At 29.6% G+C, this 24,598-nt stretch overlaps 1 protein-coding gene across 2 annotated transcripts in view; it reads right to left on the bottom strand.

Annotated features, from left to right (window-relative positions):
- The window catches only part of LOC111628933 (para-nitrobenzyl esterase-like), a 66,866-nt gene that overhangs the window by 5,387 nt on the left and 36,881 nt on the right, over positions 1 to 24,598 (bottom strand). The gene's annotated exons all lie outside the window — the stretch shown is intronic.

Here is a 24,598-nt window from a genome sequence, read left to right as displayed (position 1 = left end):
TAGTTAAGAAAAAAGCTGGCAATAGTTCTTGCGGCACTTTCTTGGCACTTGAACAGGAGGAACGGAGATTTTGGGTTGGGTAAATTTTTAAAAACCTGTAAATGCCAACAAAATTTGTTTTTAATGAACCAAAAAACTCGTACGTGTAAAATTTTCATTAATTCTGACCACACTCCAGATATGATTCCTATCCCTCTAATTTCCCTCCTCTTTGACTTATAATTTCCAAATTGTAATAGCATCAATGGCCAAATATAAAAATACCTGTCAAATTTCAAAATTTTTTGATGAGTAGGATCCTCAGATATTAAGCAAAATTCAATCAACAAACGCACAAAATACACGCCTATACATATATACAAAATCTTTTCTCTCAAGTAGTTTATCCTATTTCCACAGAAACTGTTTAAAATTTTACAAGAATTATCTGCACATTGTATAACAAATATTCTAATTTAAAAAGTAAAATCAAAGTTAATCATTAATAATTAAATAGCCTGTTTTAAAATATAAATAACAACACTTTTCTACACGAAAATAGGATATTTTAAGTGGATTTTTAGCTATAAACTGTAATTTTAGTGTTTGTTTACTGAATATAACACAGTTGACGTATCAAAGTAAATAAATTGTATATTCTCCTTCTAAGATTGAATCCGAAAAATTTAATCTCAAGAGAATTTGATCTATTGCTAAAAGTATAATAATCATTAGATTTATTTTCCTGGAAATCTTAAAATAAAAGACTTAAAATTTAAAAAAAAAATATATATATATATATCACTATAAAACTGAAATCCCATCATTTGTTCTACTCTTCTTCGAAAGTTAAATCTGGTAAACAGGTTTTTATTGTATAAATAATGCTTTTTAGTATTAAACAGTATCGCTAAAATTGCGTACAGACAGATGGGATGGATATCTTCTGCGAGCAGATTATAGTTTAACTAGGATTGTTGGATCTTCTGCCTGACTGCATGGAGTGCTTTATATCTAGGAAATGATGGGAGTTGAAGTGGGATAGCTACAAGTAAGTTAAGTAACAAAACTAGTGATAAAATGGCAGTTGGAAATAAAAGTTTTGAACTCGATAGAAAATTATAAGTCTCTTTATATAAGCTGTCTATTTTTTTTTGTTTATAGGTCTGTAATTTATTTTTGAGAGACTCTATCCAAAATGGCAATTACACATAGAGAAGAAAACACCAACCAATTGATTGTGTTTCTTCTCTGTTTTTTATGGTAATTTAAATTTATTAAATTCGTAAAAATTTAAGTACTGAAACAGTAATAATTTACATATAATTATGGTTTATAAAATTCAAAATTGATTTTTTTAATATCAGGTCCTTAAACACACACACACATAGCCCAATAATGTTATATCGAACTTTTATTTTATTTAATTCAGAGGTTTTTGAGTAAACGAAATTAAGTTAAGAATACGAAAGTGTTGTTATTTACAAAGGATATAGTATATGCTAATATATACATATATGAGTATACGGACACAAACAAATCATAGACATACAACAAGCATACAGATTATGCATATGCCTAAACACTTATTACACATCCGCGCACACGTACATATTTTTGTACCGTACAGTACATATATATTCGTATGATTACATGAAAATATACTTTGCTTCTAACATTATCTGAATGGGTAAAACTCCTGAATAGGTCGCGGGTTCACGCCTGACCACGTTTAACACTTAAAAAGGGTCGGTTTCTTATAGAAAGTCCTGGGCAGCACCCCATTGGCAAATCGCCTAAGTATTATGTTGCTTTATTTATCAGTCCAATGCAGGTGAATCCGAGTTCGATTTTCGTTCGCTGCGAACTCCACCGTCTTTCCAGATTAATCTTGTTTTAAATAGAATAACGGTTAATCTGAAACTCTTATTACATGTACATTATTATATACAATAGACGATAAAGTATTTACAAACGACTAAATAATTAATATTTTATAATTACACGAAGAGTCATTTCTTAAATAAAGGTGTAATGTAACTTATTTTAAAACTTGGCATCGTAAGATCTCAGTACTGTAATCAATAAGAGACATAATATTCGACGATGCGAGATTTTACAATCCAGCTTTACTGCTACATTTCCTTCTCGTTTGAGAAAATATCAACAAAAAATATCAAAGTAAATCCATTCTACTGTAATAATTGCTTTGTTACAATTCTTGTGTTCAATATCTGATTATATGCGACATTTTAGATATTGTATTATTAATAATTAATTAAATAATCTCAGCATCATTATATTAAAACATATTTATCTGGCATTAGAAAAGTACAAATTAAATTTTAAATTTAATTTATTGGGATGCTAAATACAAATATAAACAAGGGCACTGTACAGTACATTCCTACAAAAAAATGTAGAATTTTTTAGTCCTTTTAGGCAAATAAAAGTAGAAAAATTCAAGTTTAGTTTATAATAGGGGAGATCGGGGCAAGATCGGCATGTTAAGCTTTACTTAAATTTTGTGTAATAAATACTGCTGTAAACTGAAAAAAAAGCTTTGCATATTGTCTATTGGAATGTTACCTTACTATAGAACTGGTTAAAATCAGTTTGGAAATAAAAATAATTAAAATAATTACAACTTTACAAGAAGAGAGAAATTGACGAAGTTGCCCCGGGTATAGGGGCAAGATCGGCAACTTCTCTCTTTTTGTAAAGTTGTAATTATTTTAATTATTTTTATTAAAGTTGCCCCTGGTATAGGGGCAACAGTAATGGGGCAAGATAGGCACGTATATAAAATTATGTTATTAACAATGTATAAGTTGGAATTCACTATTAAAACAAAGAAATACAAATCCAACACCCATTTAATATTATTACAACGAAATGCAAGTTCAAAGACATATATACATGAATAACAAATGCAAACATGTTTTCATTTATCATCTGTTTGATTTTTATCCTTTGCTTCTAATGTGGCTTTATGTTGCCGATCTTACCCCGCTAGTCATGATTTCGAAACATTAAGTACAACCCTGAGAACAGAATGCCAAGCCACGATCTGGCCACGTGAATAAGTTGAAGTTACATCCTTCTAACAGGAAAAGTAACTTTCGTTATCATGGAATTATAACAAAACCTGCCAATTCAATATAAATGGAAAAAAAATATTATATGGAATTGAACGAAAATGAAAATTTGCTTGATAATTCAACTACGCTTGTTGGAGAACAATAAAAACACTACACTCAACAAGCCACCAATAAAACTCAACTGCCTAACCTATAACCAAAGTCTCCTTTTAATTTGTTTTTAAAAAAAAGCGCTTGACAAACTTGCCCCGCCTGCCGAAGTTGCCCCGATCTCCCCTAATAAATAAATAGATATTAGCTAATTAAGTTTATTAACATTACCATTTATTAATTATGGAATTCGGAATTTTTGTCTTGTAAATATAATTTTTATCTGTAATGTTTTAAATTAATTTTTAGTAAATAGTTATACGATTTTTTTTATCAATACAAAGCACTAGCAAGTACCTGGTGATCGTAATTAAAGTACCTTTATTCAACGCTGTCTAGAAAAATATTTAACAGTCTAATCCAAACTAATCTGGTATGGTGGCATTTCAAAATACGCGGAAGACATTTCTGTAATATATATATATATATATTACTAAGACTCACCGCTGTGGCACTTTTGGTGCTGCAAGCAACAAATATTTTGTATGTGCAAGATGCTCGTGCTACACAGACTTCAGCGATATAGAGGATACTGCTACACGTGGCATGCCCTCTAAAAACACACTTTTTAAGTGTCTTCAACCAAAAAACATATAGAGTAATAATCAAAGCGCCAAATGTGCCATAGTGGTAAGTTTTAGTACTAATTTTTTTTTACGGAAATGTCTTCCACAAGTCCTGAAATGCCAATTTAAAGCATCATAAGAATCAATTGTAGAAAAAAATATTACAGACAATGGTTATGTTTACCAGACAAAATCCATTGGTATTCAGTAGACAAATAAATTCACCAGACAATAAATAATTTACTATACAAAATAATGTATTTCCTAGACAAAAATACGCAACTTTCCCCCAAAGAAGTATTTTCTCTAGTAAATTCTATTATTAATGTATCTATTTAGCATATTAATATATAAAATATAATAAAATTATACAGTACTCTTCTTGAAAATAATATATGAAGTCAAACTTCTAAACAACGGCCATTGATGGGATGAGAAATAGTGGTCGTTGTATGGAGGTTATTTTCTATTCATTTCGAAGAAAAATGCTCCTGAAAAAGTGGCCATTGTTAGGAGCTGCTGTTATTAGAGGTTCTATTATATATATATAGGCCTATATAATTGTAACATAACGTTAGCTCTATGTAAGGATTTTGAAATGCATTATTATCGTTTTATCTTATATGGACTGCAAGAAAGTTATATACAGTAAAACCTATTCAAAATGAAGCTTAATAAAATGGAAATCTGCCTAACGGGAAATATTCTTCGGAACGGAACATTTTTCTGTGTTAAAAAAAAAATACATGTTTAAAACGAAAACCTGTCGAACCGGAAAAAAAATATATGGTGTGAGTCCGATTTACACGTTTTACTGTAAATATTTTCATTTTTCCACCGTACCACGATACCACCGTTTTCCGTTTTAGACAGGTTTTACTGTATTTAATAATAGATTATTTTATGTTTTTTTAATAACTTTAGGCAAATATCAATATTAATGTTTATGCCCTAAATCTATCCATCGTATCATCAAAATTAACTAATTATATTTTTGGTATTCTCCTATTTACCCTACAAATACAGCTGAATCTCCTATAACGGCCACCTCAGCGATCATTTTTTCAGAATATTCTTTCTTAACAAAATGTATGGAAAATAACCTACAACCAACGGCTATTTTTTATGTTTTCTATCAGTGATCGTTGTTCAGAGATTCGTATTAGAGAAAGCATTACGAATTAATTGTAAATCTCATTTGTATTATTTTATATTATCTCAATCTGACTAAATATATTTAATAATATTATTATTCTCTTCATTAAGGATACTTAATTTAATTCTGAGATAATAAATTGATTTAATTTATTTTCTAGATTATTTTAAGAATTTGGTAAAATTAATCAAATAAAACTTATAAATTATTATTAAATCCTGTAGATTCTATATTAGAAACAATAGTTTGCCTTTGCTAAATTATTAATTAAAAAAATAAAAACTAATTAAACATAATTAAATTTAGTAAATTTTAATACAGTAATACACTAAATAATAAAGTCAAACCTCTGAATAACGGCCACTGACGAAAACATAAAATAATGGCCGTTCGATTGCATAAATTCCTAATCAGCAATATTTTGTTTTGCTTAATATAAATTTATATAGATTATATTATTATAAAGTGAGCTCTAAATGAATATAATAATTGTACAAGACAATAGTAGTAATGGTTAAACAGGTTCAATCGTTCATATCATTCTGTTTAAATATTCAATAAAAACATAAATTAACTTCATCTTATGTTGCTTAAATATATACAGTCGTATCTCGGTTTAACATCGCCATTCCCTGAAATTGTCACTAAATCGAGTATGGCGTTAAACTAAGGTACTGTACCTCAAACAAGTATTATATGCAGTCGAACCTGCAAAAACGGCCGCCTCTAAACGTTTTTGTTAAAAATCACAATACAACGATCATTCTTTATGTTATCGTCAGTGGCCGTTGTTCAGAGGTCTGTCTGTATATTAATAATGTCTGCACATGAATTTCAGCTTGAAAGTCGTGATTTTGTGATGATAATGTCTTTAACAATCCAAAATTATGTACATTTAGTAATACATAGATGTCGAAGTATTCGTTGACGTTTTAAGTGGGTGGTATTGCTTAGAAGGACGCTATATCGAAGTTTGACTTTATATTTCATTATTTAAATATATATACATATATACAAATCAATATATATATATATATATTGATTTGTGTATATACTATTTATTTTATGTATATTATATATCTTAATAAAAAAGGTATATTTTGGGTGAGCTATTTGTATAGCAAAAAAGGCGAACAGGCCTAGATAGAATAAACTAGGAGGACCAGTTAGCTTAAGATTCGAGCACAGAGGGGCACCAAATTTATTATTTTATATAAAAACACAGTGTAAAATAATATAAATTATTGTTTGTATTAAACAAACAGATATTTTACTACTTATTTGATTTTATCTATATAATTTTATGAGGGACAGAGCTTCAAGTGGAATCTATCACACTTCATTAGTGCCTAAAAATGAATATATAACTTCTTAATGTTATGATTTCAAGCTTACTGCAAGCCAATAAATTGACAATTTTTTAAAATATAAATAAAATAAATAAGAATATATGGTTGGATAATATTCCAAACATTTTAATCATGTTTTAAATATTCTTCTGCACTATTTATCACGTATTTTTCATAAATTTCTGTTATTGTTATTTGAATATTTCCATTTTGAACGTTTAGAAAACGATAAATACACGCTTCATAAATCATAATTTATTTGCAAAAGAGATTAGAAAATATAAAAGACTTTCAAAAACATGAATGGAGTCGACTGCTGTTACTGAAAATCTTCTATATTTTGTAATCACTTTTGCAAATAAATTATGATTTATGATTTATAAATCTACACAATTATTATTAATTTCTTACATTTTATTTCGGAATCTATTTGCATCAATTCATTTCAATTTATTTAGCCTCGTAATAAGCTCTTATAAAATACTAAAGACGAGCACATGAAAATTTATGTCAATAAAAATAAATTTATAAAAAAATGTAAAAAATAAAAATAAAATTTAAAAAACTTCTTTGAATGCTTAAGAGAAACTATTTAAAATTTTTGTTTTTATTATTGCACAAGGTATCAAGAGCTTAAATACGTAGGGGAGACCGGGGCAACTTCGGCATGCGGGGCAAGTTTGTCAAGCGCTTTTTTTAAAAAACAAATTAAAAGGAGACTTTGGTTATAGGTTAGGCAGTTGAGTTTTATTGGTGGCTTGTTGAGTGTAGTGTTTTTATTGTTCTCCAACAAGCGTAGTTGAATTATCAAGCAAATTTTCATTTTCGTTCAATTCCATATAATATTTTTTTTCCATTTATATTGAATTGGCAGGTTTTGTTATAATTCCATGATAACGAAAGTTACTTTTCCTGTTAGAAGGATGTAACTTCAACTTATTCACGTGGCCAGATCGTGGCTTGGCATTCTGTTCTCAGGGTTGTACTTAATGTTTCGAAATCATGACTAGCGGGGTAAGATCGGCAACATAAAGCCACATTAGAAGCAAAGGATAAAAATCAAACAGATGATAAATGAAAACATGTTTGCATTTGTTATTCATGTATATATGTCTTTGAACTTGCATTTCGTTGTAATAATATTAAATGGGTGTTGGATTTGTATTTCTTTGTTTTAATAGTGAATTCCAACTTATACATTGTTAATAACATAATTTTATATACGTGCCTATCTTGCCCCATTACTGTTGCCCCTATACCAGGGGCAACTTTAATAAAAATAATTAAAATAATTACAACTTTACAAAAAGAGAGAAGTTGCCGATCTTGCCCCTATACCCGGGGCAACTTCGTCAATTTCTCTCTTCTTGTAAAGTTGTAATTATTTTAATTATTTTTATTTCCAAACTGATTTTAACCAGTTCTATAGTAAGGTAACATTCTAATAGACAATATGCAAAGCTTTTTTTTCAGTTTACAGCAGTATTTATTACACAAAATGTAAGTAAAACTTAACATGCCGATCTTGCCCCGGTCTCCCCTACTATTCTGAGCATGTTGTTTCTATTTTGTGAAAAAATTTGTATTTTAGAATTCAACCACTAGGGTAAAATTATCGCTGCTGCCTCTTCAATACACACATTACGTAGGTTTTATAAAGAATTTCGATTACAAAAGGAGTCGCAAAACGAGCAGGCGAGTTGCAGTTTTTAGAGAATGGAATGAAACCAAATCTTTCATGTAATTACCAATTTTAGATCTCAATTTTAGGTATGTAATCGCACCTGTAATTAAGACAAAATTATTGCACTTTGTTTATTAACTCCCAAAATTGGTTAGAAAACGTACGTAATATGCATATTAAGGAGTGAGCAGCGCTAAATTTTACCCTAGCAGCTAAATTTAGAAGTAAAGTAGATTGAAGGTAACCCAATAGTTCTCTCTACAGAGAAATCTAAACACATACTCTTTACTTGTGTATTTTTAAAATAAAATTTTTAATTCTAATTAATAGAAACTAGTGAGTTTATATGAATATACTTTATGAAGTAAATTATATAAAATTTATTAATTTTTAAAACTAAATTAATTGATAAAATGGAAAATTATTAAATATTTTATATGATCTTTCCAACTTGCCTTAACAGAACTTGGAAGATTCATGATAGAACTAAATGATGAAACTGAAAGAAAGAGATCAAGAAATGTCTAGAAATAAGTAAGTAATAGAACATAATTCAGATTATTGACTGAGTAAGGACCAAGAGGTAGGATATAAGATAGATTGTTGCCAGAGATGAGTTAAGTAGACAGAACTAATGTTGTAGAACAAAATAATGATATGTTATCCATCTCTTTGTACTATTGTTTATATCAAATTCCAATCTCTCAACGATCTAAAAATTAATATATCCAACAATTAATTAAATAAATTTAATTCCATAAATATTTTATAATACCAAAACTTTAACAATTCGGTTATCTAATGGCATTATTATGCAAAATATCAACTCTGTAGTTATAAATCTGAGTTAGGATAACAATACCCGTTACTATTTATAGTATGGAAGAGAGTAGAGTACTGTTTACTTAATATGTGATTCAGCCACTAAACAAATCTATTTCTCTTAACAGACTCTCATTGGGCAGACAGATGCAACTGTGCAAACATGAACGTGGACTGAAGTGGAGTGCCACACATCCTACGACAAGTACTAGTCAATATGAAATATACAAAAAATTGTGCAAAAATCCAATCTGAGAATATTAAGAAAACTTTTCCTTCCGGCTAACTTTATCATTTTCCACTCCAGATATATTTTAAGTTTACTTTCGAATGAATCAGTATATATCACTTACAATATATTCTACCCACGATTTTGTGTTTCTTTAAAGTAAAAAAAAATATATATATATATATATACACTAAATAAAGAATTCTTGAGAGAGTAAAAGGAAGAAAACAACATGTTTCATTGGAGGATTTCGAAATATATTCAACTCACGAAATTAATGTCTACTAGTTCATTTCGAGTTTTAAACTTTGTTTCACTTGTTTCTGAATGAAACCATTAGTTACGGAATTGATGTTCTTTCCTTTACTTTAAAAGAATATTTGTTTGAGTTTTCTGTAGTAAATGCAAAGTTGCAAAGTCTAGTTTCCTCCCGGATCTTCCGATATTAGGAGAATTATCGGGTTTCCAAAGAATCGAAATTGGAAAGTTAGTTGAGATGATGGTCAGGCAAAGATCTGTGAGATGCACTTAGATGATTGAGATTTACTTTTTTTTTCTTCTATAGAATAATTCCTTTCCAGATTTTTTTTCTTTAAAATTTTATATCAATACAATTGAGTTATAAGTGTAAAAATAATAAGAAAAATTCTATATAATTAAAATTTTATAAGCAAAATTTCTCTTGTTTCTATTTAAAATATTTATAAATATTTATCATTTAATTCAGAGATTTCCATTTTTTTTTCTTCTCCTCCGAAATTAGATTTAATTTGTCGACCTCTTCCTATATTTAGGCCTATATACAAAATAATAAATTACAAATTGAATAAAAATGAAATGAAAAAGGAATTAATGATGCTTTTCTATTAATTAGACACAAACACGATTTTAAGTTATTGTAAATAAAATTTACAATGCCGGGCTACAATTTTCAATTATTTAATTTATAACATCTTTCCGATTTTAGTGGCGTCTTGTCCCTGTATATCATACTTTTCCTGATAAAATAAAAAGTATTATTTTATTTTATTTTATTTATTTATTTATTTATTTTATTATAAAGTATTATATAAAATAAAATTATTTTTTTTTATACTTTTTAAACTCAGTCGAATCTCTAACAATGGCCACCTCTAAATGGCGGCCATATTAGAAACTGTTCCTTTTATATGCATATAAAATAATCTCCAAACAACGGCCAATTTGAACAACGATATTTCTATGTTCTCGTCAGTGGCCGTTATACAGAGGTTTGACTGTATAATAAAAATAAATTTATCCACCGACTTCCTATTTATCGATCTGTAGATAAATCGATCGATCCCTAGGGGGTTGCTAGAGACCAATTTGAAGCCCCTTATATAGTTTGCGATCTCAATTCGAAAATTATTTAATAACGTAGAAAATAAACATTTTATCATTTTTTTTGTAGGTGCTTAAAATTAAAATTCTTCGTGGATATATCTTCTTACATTTAATAAAAATTGCTTATTTTTTAAAATTATAATTGCTTAAATATGTGCCTAAGAATAAAGAAAGAAAGAATTATCGATATTTTTGTAACTTTAAGTAGTAAATTTACTTTAAAAAACGTAAAGGATTTGTAACAGATTGGAGATAAATGTCATCACTCTCTTAAACTTGGAAATAAGATTAAAGATGCGATCACTTAAGTATTCAATATCGATATATATATACGTCTATCAACATAAAAATCACAAAAAAATAAAAAGTACACGTTTCTTTTTATATCTTTACAAATATAAAAGTATTTTTAAATTTCTCTTCACAAAAATTTTCATAATTTTTAACTGTATATTGTACATTTGTTCGTTTCTGTATTCGCTCACCCCTGGCCGAGTAAATAAAAGCACTAAACACTGGTAATTCGACGCGGGTTCGCGCTTTACTAACGTGCTGGTCACGTGGAATTTTCTGGGTTTTCTTTACGAGTCTAACACCTAAAGAGGAGCCAATTTCTCATTAGAAGTCCACCTTCTACGTGTAGCGTTGCATTATCCCGTCAAACCAACCTTTTTTAAATTAACTTAATTATTTCTTACAGATTTTATACCCCATAGGAAATTATTTTTAAGGAAAGCAAAAATTATTACATCATCATCACAATGCCGGGCTACAATTTTCAATTATTTAATTTAGAACATCTTTTCGATTTTAGTGGCGTCTTGCCCCTGTATATCATACTTTTCCTGGTAACAACAAAGTCATACCGGTCATCTAAATCTGCTCTGGAGAAAAATTTGAATTGAAATTACTTGATTTACGGTTTAAACTAGAAATTCGTATATAGTTAATAGGGGTTTTCTGTCCCTGAGCTTTCCAAATCAGGTCTCTGTCTCTATTTTCATCTATCTAACTCCGTTCTCGAGGTTAAGGAAAGATACACAGACAGACAAATGGACACCAGTGAGAATTTATAGGTCTGCAATTTGAAAACTGCAGCCCAAAAATGCAAATATATACTTGTAATTTCTAAATTTATAAAATTTGTTGTTTACAGAAATGTCATCTTCGTGTCCTGAAATGCCACAATACCAAATATAATAAAACCTCGATATAATGCATTCGCAAAAAACTATAAGGTAGATGTAATAAACTACGTAAAGTTATAAATATGAAAGTTATATGTAATAAAATCCCGATATAACGCGTGCCTAAATAACGCTGCCCTCGTAAAAGAGTTAATAAATACTTATGAATGAATATTTTCGTAAATATTAAATGGAGCCCTTCAGTATTTATGAATTACTAAATAAACGATTTGCATTGTAACCGATAGCCCTCTAACCAAATCACGTGACTTATACTGCAAATCATTTGTATGCAGACATCATTACTATACCTAATTCTCATTGTTTGATATACTTCAGTTTAATACCATATTAGATTTAGTAATTTCAGGGGAAAACAAATAGCAAAGTAAGATATGAGGCTGTCTGATAAAGTTTAGAGTGCGAGGCTATGCAGAGAAGTTTCCTAATTTTCCTCAACCATTTTCTACAGAGCTCAGCTGCTCCCGTTTCAGTATTTTAACCGAACGAAAAACGTTTTGTACTAATTTCGAGATGTTCTACGACTCTGTACTTAAACTGTGTCGCTATCTTTCGTAGAAGACGAGAAATGATTTAGTCCCATGAGAAGGAAAGGGGTCGGCGTGCATGCCAGCCACGCCATCGATTACGTATACGTTTGTGCAGTTGCATTTAGCTAATAAGTAGCAGAAGGAACTTATAGCCTGTTGCAATACTTTTATCTACATCATGTATATTGTTGTTATAGAACTTAGTTAGATATCTCATAAAATTTTCGTGAATGAGATAATATAAATTTGCATACTTTAATTAATAAAATATACGTTATTTATACACATATTTGGGTGGATTGGTATTTAGGTAATCGTTATGTTGCGTTACAAAGGGGTGGTGTGCTTACAAAAACGTTACGTAATGCTACGGTCTCAATCCTTGAATAACCGAATGATTCATACTAGTTTCTAAAGTGTTGGGTAAAGAACCATATCGTTTATGTCACTGATTTGTACGTTATACATGTATTTAATAAAATAATATAACATCCAGTACTTCGTGCTGAATAATGCTTCTTAGTACAATTAAGAGGATCGACGCGTTACCTAATATATGCGATAGTATTACTGGGTGTTACGAGGGGGAATGACAGTTGAAAAGTATAAAAATAGATAGCGTTACGTAATTTACGGACGATGTAAACTGTACATTTACACTGTGACAGATTTCTTATTTTATCAAATATTTTGTTTAAATTGACTATATGAAAAATGTATAAACATTATTTTGAAAACTTTACGCATCTATAAATAAAACCAAGAAAAATATAAAAACATCGAAAACATATTCAGATATAAAGAGAAATTCAAAAATTTAAATTCAAAACTACCTTTAAAAATTAAAATTCAAAACTATCTTTGTTATCAAGATCGCATGTACTGTACGGTACAGTATAGACATTTCCAGTCTTCCCCTTAATAATCATTGTAATGCGAGATAAATTTCGATACATAAATGGAATTTTCGATGAAAAAATATCAGAAATTACATTAAAAATCATCAATAAAATGAAAATAATCATTGAAAAAATAATCAGGTAGCCATATTTGATCCAATATTAAATAGTAACCTCAAATAATAGAGTCGTTGGTTGATTTAATGGTTTTAAAGTTGACAACGCCTCTAAAACTGTGAACTAAATTACTGTAATCAAGAATCAACTACGTAAAGGATGATTGTTATAGATTACTTTACGACATTATTATTTTTTCCTCCTCTAAAATCTCTCTCAAATTTATTTTCTTCTAAAAAAATACCGTTCTTTAATAATAGAACAATGCGGAATCGGTATCAAATTTAATGAGAATTGTTTTTTTCCTTAGAGAATTTTTATCAAAAAAATTATTTTTTTATTGTTTGAAATCAAAATAGCTTGATTTTATATAATAAAAAACGCATTTTAAAATTGCTTTTTTCTCTACTTGTCAGTTATTCTTTTTTCGGGAGAAGAAGAAAGCAATTTTAAGATGTGTTTGTTATTTTCTTGAGATAACATTGTTTATACAGCAAAACCTCTGAAAAACGGCCACTGACGGGAACATAAAAATGACCGTTCTAGAAGGTTATTTTGTATGAATTTTTATTCAAAAAAATGTTCCTGAAAAATGGCCGTTATAGGGAGATGACCTTTGTCAGAGATTCGATTGTATTCCATATAATGTTTTGTGTTACAAAATAATTTTTATAACATTTATATAAAAGAAAGTTATTATTTCTTGTACAACATAAAATGCTTAGAAATAACAATTTATTTTTTAAAAATGAATATAATTATTGTAATTATACCAAGAAGCAGTTTTATATTCTAAACAAGGTTAAATATGTAAGGTCTTTTATATAGGTTTAAATAATGACTGTAGCACAAAACAATTAGGCCTATTATTGTATAAAATTAGGATCGTAGATAGAATTTGACATGACAGCGTATCGACAAGCATATTTTTGTGCGTGTGTAATTCTCTAAAAATGCGACAACTTAGGCAAAAGTTTAAGATGCTTTGCGTAAAATCGTTACTGACTGTATCTAATGTTTACACAATATTCGGATAACATGAATTTTATTCAATAATTTGTTTCGGCTTGGATATCTTTCCAATTCAGACACCCATAATTAATCATGGCAGTACCATCCTTCCTAAGAGCAGTTCCCATTCTCACTTATGCTGGTCGACCACATTGCTATCATGTAACCAAAGGGATAAAACCATTAAATCATTAGTTGATTGCGGGTTTGCGCCTGACCAACAAACTGGCTGCATTGAATTTTCCGGGTTTTCTTCACGTACTTAACACCTAAATAAGGGTCCATTCCCATAAAATTTTCCAGGGCATCCCCTTAGCAGATCGATTGCCCATATATTGCATTGCATTGCCATATCCCATCAACTCATCCCGATCAATCTTGTCCGTAATGGGCATAATTATTGTAATCGATCATATGTGCTACTATCTCGCGTTCATTAATAAATCAATATTATATATAAAATTTTTTCTCCATAATGTATACAATAAAATTTTATATAACATTCCTCTATTCTTTGACCGATTACATAATTTTCTTATAAAACATTGTTATAACATAGGTTATTATTCCTAAAAGATTATGCTTGATTCAATAGATAAATGTATATTTGTTTAGTGAATGTGGATCTTACTCAACTGTATCAATCTTCTATAATTTTACAATATTAAATTATTTATTTTGAATGCGATATTCATAAATTAATTCAGCATAATGATGTTACGCTGAATTAATTTATGAATAAAATTTAAAATTTTGCTCGCGATTCAAAATCAATGTTATCAAAATTTCAAACTAGGTGCAAAGTATATCCGTATGTAAAACGAAACAGATCAAAGATGAATTAGAGCTGACACACTTACATACAATAGCCACTGGACATGTCAAATAAATCTAATTCGTGCTTAACTGTGTGGATTCACATATGAGCCTTTTATAATAGGTCCTCTTAATGATAAGATCAAATTTTCCTATTCACAAAACGTTGAATTGTTGCATATATTTGTTTGGAAAACTTTGTTATAGTTTAAACAGAGTATAGATACTGGTACAAATATTGCACCGGATTATAACTCATTTCTGCTACGTAATTTCAGTAGAGTATAGATAATCCGTAGTAGACAATTTAGTTTGGAACCCCAAACTCGGACGTCCACTGCAACTTTCCCAAGGGAGCAAAGGTATACATCCCCACTAGCGCAATTATTGCTTAACATTATACTAGCCATGAGTCCTCATACGGCGTAGTGGTAATGAGGTAAGGCGAGTTTAGTGGGCTTCTATAGCTAGGAAGTGGGTTTTCAGTGAACACAATCATAAAGACTATCAGAACTCAATTGAGATATATCAGGCTGCAGGAAGATTTAAAATAATTTTTTAAAGTTCCAAATAGAATAAAATAAAAATACTAATATAAATATAAATATTCATACATATTATACCGATTATTGATCACATATAAATTTAAATATAAAAAACAGATTTAGAACCAATATTTCTTAAAAAATTAATTATATGATTCTAAACCCCTTTTTTCGGTTATAATGGTTGATTTAGTAGGGGAAAATTACTTGTTCGTCCCCCAGCAAACGCCCATGCTCTCAATCTCCTTAGCATTGGATAAATCTTATCTCGATAATGACATAGTTTAAATCACAAAGTGATGGAGCGGTTCGAAATTAGTACAATACGTTTTTGTCTATTTAAAATACTCGAAAGAACGGCTATACATTATTAGAAAATGAGTAATGAAACTGTGAGTAGCTTGCTTCTCTGCACAGCTTTGAATACTCAAGGCTGTGAAAGGTGCAAGATCAGTAAAAAAGGTTTTACGCTATTCCTAAGATGCTCTACGATTTTCTAATTTAAACTATGGTGTTATCTTTCATAGGACTTGAAATAGGTTTTGCCATCATATGAAATTGGTTTAGGGATGCATGGCGTTCTTTCCGGCTACCCATACTTCGATACAATTGTATTTTACGTTTTATTATGGACGTAGCCGAAGCGAGATATATAAGTAATCGGTAATGTACTATTTGGTTTCAATACTATGCACGTCCCAACGCTGGACAGACTTACAGCCCTAAGCTAGCTTGATGCAATGTTTTTGTCTACACCCTGTATAAATTGTCATTTTACTATAATATAAGTTTTCCAGGAAGTATATGGAACAATTCGACATCTTGTGAATAGGAAAATTTAATCTTATCATCAAGAGAAACTCCATAGTTAAGCACAAACCAGATTTATTGGTTTCGTGGTCAGGGCCGGATTTGCACATAAGCTTATTGAGTTAGCTAAGCTGCAGCTTAGGACCTCAAGTTACTTCACATGTGTCTGCAATTTGAACCTCACATTTTTAAGTGTATTATTATTTGGTAGAGGGAAAGGACCTGTTGTATGTTACACTCCAGTGCAATTGCATTTAGTTATTACATAGCATTGGTGCAGTGTTTATGCTTACCCTGCATATGTGGATCGAGCTAAATTCATTATTTTCTCATAAATAGGTTGCTTTTAGGTCTTTTAAATTGCTATTATATTGAAGTTTATCCATAAAGAGTAAGTTTTCTATTCTTCACTGGTAAACAACAATTACAAGCAATCTGCAAGAAAGCCGATAAAAAAGGTAATCCGATTGAGCAGATATTTTTACTTTTTTTTTCTAGATTGATTCACTGGTATGTTTAATGCAAATATACTTTTGTGCAGTAAATCGCCTTTAGGTAACGAATTTGTCTGCTTAAAGCTAGCAATTCTGTTTTCTTTTCATATGTAGACAGTATTTTTTTTACTCTTATTCAAATAAAAAGCAATGGTATTTAAATCAACAATGACTTCTCATTTCTTCCATTTAAATATTTTACGTTTAACTACAGGAGCTAAGAAATTCAAGATTTACGTGTAGGATTCGGGGGATAAGGCAACGCAACACATGAACGATCTGCCAAGGGAATGCGAATCGAGAGGCTTTCTAGGTAAACTGGCACCTTAGGTGTTAAAAAGTAAAAAGAAAACTCAGAAAATTCCACGTGGCCAGCCTATTGGTGATGCACGAACCCACGATTAGTTTCGTTTGATTTGATGGGATACGGAAAAGCAACACATAAGCGATCTGTCATGAAGATGCCACCCGAGAAGACTTTCTACAGAAAACTGGCCCGTATTTAGTTGTTCGAAACGTAAAAAAAAAAAACCGAAAAAAGCGCACCCAGCAGGTTAGTCAGGTACGAACCCGCGGCCACCAGTGTTCAGCGATTTAATCAATATGCACGTGATTTAGACAATGCTTTACTACCGGAAAGTGTTCATATTCAAATTTTATTTATACATTTTTCAATTATATGTAGAGAAAAATGGTATAAAGAATTTAAATATGGTTTTTTATATTAAAGTGTGAAAGAAGAATTGATATCAAGACCTTAGCTTTTAAATGGAGATTCATATAAAGATGAAAAGAAGACGAAGTAATGAAAAAATAGGAAAAATGAGGACAATAGAAAGAGAAACAAAGAGATGGGAAGAGATGAGAACAATATATCTTCGCAGGTAATATAATTTTAGTGTAGATTGTATTGGTTTACCGCTACATTAAATAACAATATGTTGCTATATTATTAATGTAATACGAAAAAAAAAATAATAATTTTGTTCGCTAAAAATGTTTTAAAAAATTATAACTCATTCTCTTAATTTTTATAGCTTAATTTAGCTTATTTAAAGATTTACTGAGAAGTTTACTTTAATAAAATATTATTTAAATTTATATTATTACGTTATAATGCTATAAAAATTCTTAATGGAATGACTTCTAATGAATAACAAAGGTATTTTATTTTATTGGACGTAAACAATACAAAATTTCGTAAAATATATTTTATCAGAAATTATAATTATGTAATAAACTTTTATAAAGTTTTTACAATTTTAGGGGAGAAATGTTAAAAAATTTCCTACGCTTACATTTGATTCTTTTTATTTACTTATTTTTTTTCCAATTTTTTTGGCTTTTTCCACCTTTTGGACTTTAAGAGGGCATTTATATTCCATACTCATGTGAATTTGCTATCCCTGCAATAAGGGTGGGAGGGACTTTGTTATATTTTATATAATAAAATAAATATATAGAGTACCGTATAACAGAGGGTGGACTAAAAGTCAGTTAACCACTGTAAAAATGTATTGCTGCCTTATTTAAACATTCTATCGCATATTTTTAAATTACACTTTCATTTATTTTATAAAAGAAAAACACGTTATTACAAACTCATTGTACTATTCATATTTACACTGTTAATTGACTTTTGGAGCATTCTATACTTATTTTATATAAAAGTATAGCTTGTTGGTGTTTCAACAATTGTGTTTATTTGATTATTAAAACTATTACATTAATCTTCCATACAACGGTCATATGACTCTCTTTAATTAATGAACAGATTATGTAGAAGTAAGCTTTATATATTAATTGTGAATAAATTACAGTCTAAAATATAAATTTAGTGTTTATACAGTATATTTAATATTTAAGGAATTTAATTATTTTAAAGTGTTTATTTATAAAAATAACTTTATTTTTCATTAAAATTTAATGTGAAGAACGATATAATAAATTTCATCTACTTGAAATGGATATTGTGAATGGCAGTAAATAAAGGAATCTATGACTATCGTAAGAACTTTGGATAAACATTGAAAATCAATTTAATATGTTTCGTCAGACGTTATTGCTCTATTGATCACGAAACACAAATATACTTAGCATTCACTTCTCATATTATGCAGCAGCCATGTTCTCTTTCCTAACAAATCACAATCATTATATCTAATTTTAAAGCTGAATTGTCTCGTAAAACGTTAAAGCAATTAATATTATAGAGCATTTTTAAAGAAAAAATTGTTAAAGACACAAAAACCTGATAGATGCATAAAAAACGTATAGAAATATTGAAAATTTCTTTATACAGAGTGTCCCATAAGTCTAGATCTGATTGAGGGTCGCAATGTTTTTCAACCTGTTTCTAATAGTGGCACTCCTAATTTAATAAATTTTTTCTTCCGGCACTTCTACTCCTTTATCAATGTAGAGCTATTATGCTAAAAACATTATATTTCTAATATATGTAAGAAGTGTTATGAAGCTGCTCAGAATTATTCGCGGCACTCCGGTTGAAAACTACTGAGTTAAAGCAACACATCACATGAGTGAACTGCCAAGAGATGCTTCCTGGAAGAACTTCTTACACGAAACTAGCTCCTATTTAGGCGTTAGGCATGTGAATAAAACCGGGAAAACTCTGCGGTGTCAGCCCGTTGATCAGGCGCAAACCAACGACCAAAAACCGGTGTTTATGGACTTTATCCATTCCATTGTTGGGTCCCATAAAATTGGAACTATACGCGTTATATTAATCTCTGTTTATTTTTTACAGGTAAAGCATGACACCAAGTAAGGAGGAACGATTTCAAGTTATTTTGATGGCGAAGACTCTCAATCAGCGTGAAATCACTGAAGAGTTTAACAGGCTACATCCAGACCGCATTGTGTAATTGGTGAAAAGTCTAGATGCAGTCTCTTCAGTGATTTCACGCTTATTGCGAGTTTTCATCATCAAAAGAATTCGTTCCTCTTACTCAGCATCATGCTTTTCTCTTAAATGAGTGAACAAAGATGATCATAACTTATGAGAAAATCTTTATTATAAAGTAATATAAAAGAAAAATGCATTATTATAAATCTAGAATTCATTAAATAATTCAATAAACATTGCTATTATTGTAGTATAGATGACGTTTATTGATCTGCAATATGATACAAAGAACAATAAATTAAATAGCATTTGAAATATAAGTCTAGTTAGTCATTATGGTGTTCTGTATGATTGTTTTACATCATTATCATGCTCCTGAACGCATTTTTCAAGTCAAATAAGAAAGAAGTAAAGATTAATTTTGCACTTTTAATTAAAAATAATCAATGATAAAAATAAAAGCATGATTTACAATTGTAAAGAAGGTAACCTCAGACAACGGCCATTTTTTATGTTCTCGTCAGTGGTCATTGTTCAGAGGTTTGACTGCAGTTTAAAAAAATAAAGCAACAAAATAATTATTGCTTTTGTTATAAGAAAAATATTGTAAATGAATAAACGAATCGAATATAAAATTAAATTTAATATATAACAAATTATATTATCTATTATTTATAATTTTTAAATATAATTAAATTTTATTCTTATATAAATTATTGATAAAGGAGATAATTGAAGGTAATGAAAAGAGCAAGTGTGACGAATCCTTCTTCTTCTTGCGTAAAAGGGACTACATTATAAGAATTTATAATTGAAGTAATAGGTAATTTTATAATTAAATTTAGTGAAATTCTTCTTAAATTTGCAATCAATAGGCTGAAAGTAACAAAACACGAAATTAATGAATATTTTAGTTCATTAACTTCGTCCTATTGATTATTGTTGCTAACAATGGAATGAGTTTCACCTGAATATTTTTTCCCTCCTTTAAATAACAAAAATATTTCATCTCATTTTATGTACGAAAAATTTCTCGTTAAATTTTAAAAATATTTTATTGTTTAATTATTAAATTCAGTGTATAATTCTTTATAATTTAAGCTTCGTATTTAATATTTCATTTATATAATATTACTAACTTTCTTTCTAGTCGAGGCCTTTCAGGTGCCAAGAGAGGCCATTTTTTGAAGGCGGTGGCGATTTGAATGTAGGCAATTTGCCATCTGCCAAAGAGGACTTTCTACGGGAAACTGTCCTTTATTTAAGATAGACACGCAAATAAAGCCGAAAAACTCCACGTGGTCAGCCCGTTGGCGAGGAGCGAACCCACGATCAACTGCCAGTGTTTTATCCACTAGCCAAATTTCTGCCGAAAAATAATAAAAATTTGCCTGAAATTCGGAAGTTTTGTTGAAATCCATTGTGCAGATTAAAAAACAGCAGCTTAGAATGCAATTCGTTTCTTTGTTTTTATTATAAGAATTGAGAATATTGCAAACACTAAACTTTTCTTGTTTTCATAAAGATTTCTAAGTTTATTTACATAAAAAATTTAATATAACAGTTCTCGGAAAAGTGGACTAAAATGGCTTGGAAAGGATTTAAGAAAAGTAACAGAAGTAAGAAATTGGTTTGTATTTTTAATATTTTAATAAACTAATTTAAGAATTCAATTATTTTTATTAATTAACTGTATAGATGATAATGATTATAATTGTTTTATTTCATTTATTTATACGAAGCGATGAAAAAAGCAAAAAAAAACTTACATCAAAAGTTTGCTTATTTTAACAAAAATTGGAACAATCTATAAATAAACTGATTAATTATAACAAATAACTTTTATTCTATAAAAAAGAAAAAATAAACAAGCATTTACTTAGTTTTTCGAATTAAATAATTACAGTTTTTTAACTCCAAATGAATAACTCCGTATAAAATTCTAAAAATACTAGCCAGATGAGCAAGGTGGTTAAGGCGTCAGCAAACTGCTTTGGAGGATCTGGAAATGAATCCAAGTGGCGAAGAACCATAGAAATTTTTTTCATGGAAGTTCGTCCCGGATTCGTCGGGCCCATTCTTCACCATCGACTGTCCCATTATGAGTCGGTCCAAATCTTTTTTTCCCCCAGGCCTTTTTAGTGCCCACAGGGGAAGAGCAAAAAATTCTATGAATTTTGCCCACCTGTGACCGAATTAATAAAAGCACTGAATACTTTGGGTTCGCACCTGAACAACGTGCTGTTTTCCGGCACGTATTAGAGAACAACGTGTCTCTAATACTTAAATAAGGTCCAGTTTCCCATAGAAGTCATCCCTGAAAGGAACTGACTCCCTTAGTAAATCGCTCTTATTCCACTAATCCGTTTTTATAATAGTTAATCGACTTCTGAGTCATCTCTTACATTCTATACTTATATATATGAATATAGTTGAATGTAATTATATTATGTTATATTATAACTTGCTAATTTTATTAGAAGTTTTAAGAAATTCTGCTTAGAAAAACTACAAAAGTTGTTTACTAAATTGATTTAAGTAGTTTTAATTCAGTTCGTTTGCTTATTAACACGGAATATACTGTTTTTTTTGTGAGAAGCAAGCTGAACCTCGAACTTTTGTTCTTGTTTGCAGTAAAGTGTCGAACAAGAATCGTTTACAAAGACTTCTTTTTTAAAATTCTTCCACATTTAACATTAATACTTGTATCGGGAAAATGTTTATTGGTTTTCTGATGTATTTAATGACTTCATTCCGGATTTCTAGCAATCATTCACTCGATTCTCCTATTAATCATAGGTTCAGTTGGATGACAGTGCGGAAAAGTTAGGCTTTTTATCAGGAAAAATCTGGTATCAAACATCGTAATCTGTAATCTTTCATCATTTTAAAAGAATCCAAGCTTGGTATGTCGATTCCTCTAGAAGATCTTAACGTTGATCTAACTGATATATGATGTAAATTTTACTGACAACAGAATAATTAAGAAGGTAAATTTAGTAGCGGAGTAAAAACATTTATTTATTCCGTTTACTTCACCATTTTTCCTATTAAAGTAACTTTAATTTCTTTCTGTTTCGACATAAAATAATTTATTTATGTTTCTAGACAGCTAACTGAAAAATCAAGAGGTTAGTAATTTTAATATATTTTTAAAAAGTTGGTTTTATTGGTCATTTTCGAGATTGGGATGAGCCATCACTACAGTGCCATTTACAAATAAATTTTACATTTTGTGGTTATATTGGGAAGAGTGATGGGGTGTTTCAAGATTTGAGAACATGATGCAAAAACATTAAATAAAATACATATAGCTAGAGAAATTATGGATTAGGTTGATGGGATAAGGTAACGCAACATTCATGGACGATCTGACTCCCGTAGAATATTCTACTGGAAACTGGTTCCTATTTCGGTGTTAGGCACGTGAAATAAAATCTAGAAAACTTCACTTGGCCAGTCCGTTGGTCAGGCGCGAACCAACAACCAATTGGCACTGTTCAGTAGTTTTATCTATTTGTGGCCCTGTGGGCGGAAAAATTAAGCAAAAATTTAAATTTATGGTCAAAAAGTGGAGTGACCTATAAAGAAAACTTTCATTATATGAATAAAAAAAAAGAACAAAAATGCACTATAAATATTCCGTCTAGATGCGGCACTGCCTATCTTTCATAATCTGTACTCAGTCATGGTCCAGTTATTTTTCTAACTTTTTCACTCGACTGATACTTTGGAATGTATTACTCCTTTCAATTTCGAAGTAATATCTAGGAAATTCGCAGTTAGATGTAATGCCATTTTTGTGAGGAGGGTTTACCTCGTAGAGATTGGTATACGTGTAGCAATTCTACTAAAAAACGTCATAGATTTTGCTGAATTTCTTTGAGTTTCATAATCGAAGGGAATAGATCTATAAGACTATCTGTAAGAATAGATTTACTGTGTATTCAGCAAGAAATACAGGCCTTATAATAGTTTCAATATTTGTTGTACGAGAAGTTAATTATATAAAAATATTATTATGCTTTATCAAATCGTTAATATAAGTTTATTGATTATTTGACGTTATAAAAACATTCTGGAGTGAATATTACATTCAATTTTTCAATAAATATATTCGAGATAATACCTTTTTTAAACCTTTATGCGCTCTTAAAGTGTAAGGATCTATATAAAATTCGTAAAAGAATGCATTTTTTTATGTATTAAATCATCACTTACAGTTTATTCTACGTAATAAAGGCTTTATATATATATTCAAAAGTTTTACCTCCGATAACGGCCACCTCCCAACAACGGTCACCTGTAAACAGTGACCATTTTTCAAAAAATTTCTTTAGCAAAACTGCATTCAAAATAGATTCCAAACAACAATCACTTCCGAAGAACGGCGGTCTTTATGTTCTGTCAATGGCCGTTGTTTACAGGTTTGACTGTATAAACATTAGATTGTACGTTTTTTATTTTCAGGTTTCTTTAATTTATTTTATGCACTGATAAATGACTTTCTTTCTCTGTTTTCTCTAAGATATCACTTCTCATTATAAGATTTTCTAACGTTACGATAAGAACGTAAACGTATACAATATAAAATAGACAAACAGACACATTAATTTAATGCTTTGATATAAAATAATGCTATCAAACGTATTAAAAAGGTAATTTTTTCCCGTTTTGATCGCTTACACTTCTACTTTTATCCGATGCAGGTCGTTCATAAAGTATAAATATTAAGGCGTTCTCTTCGTCTTCGCTTCTTCCCTTTTCTTTTTTTATTATCCTACACTCAATTACTCCCCAGTAAGATATTCTTTTTATTTTTATGATGAATAGTGTTACTTTTCAAAGTTGAAGTTTAATAATATTAAAGCATCCTTAAAAACTTTCATGATTCATTGACT

This window comes from Centruroides sculpturatus, unplaced genomic scaffold, assembly GCF_000671375.1.
Source record: "Centruroides sculpturatus isolate CEXI.00-Female unplaced genomic scaffold, Cexi_2.0 scaffold573, whole genome shotgun sequence".
Classification (NCBI taxonomy): domain Eukaryota; kingdom Metazoa; phylum Arthropoda; class Arachnida; order Scorpiones; family Buthidae; genus Centruroides; species Centruroides sculpturatus.
Note: the sequence above shows the minus strand (reverse complement) of the source record. Positions and strands in the feature narration are given on the sequence as shown.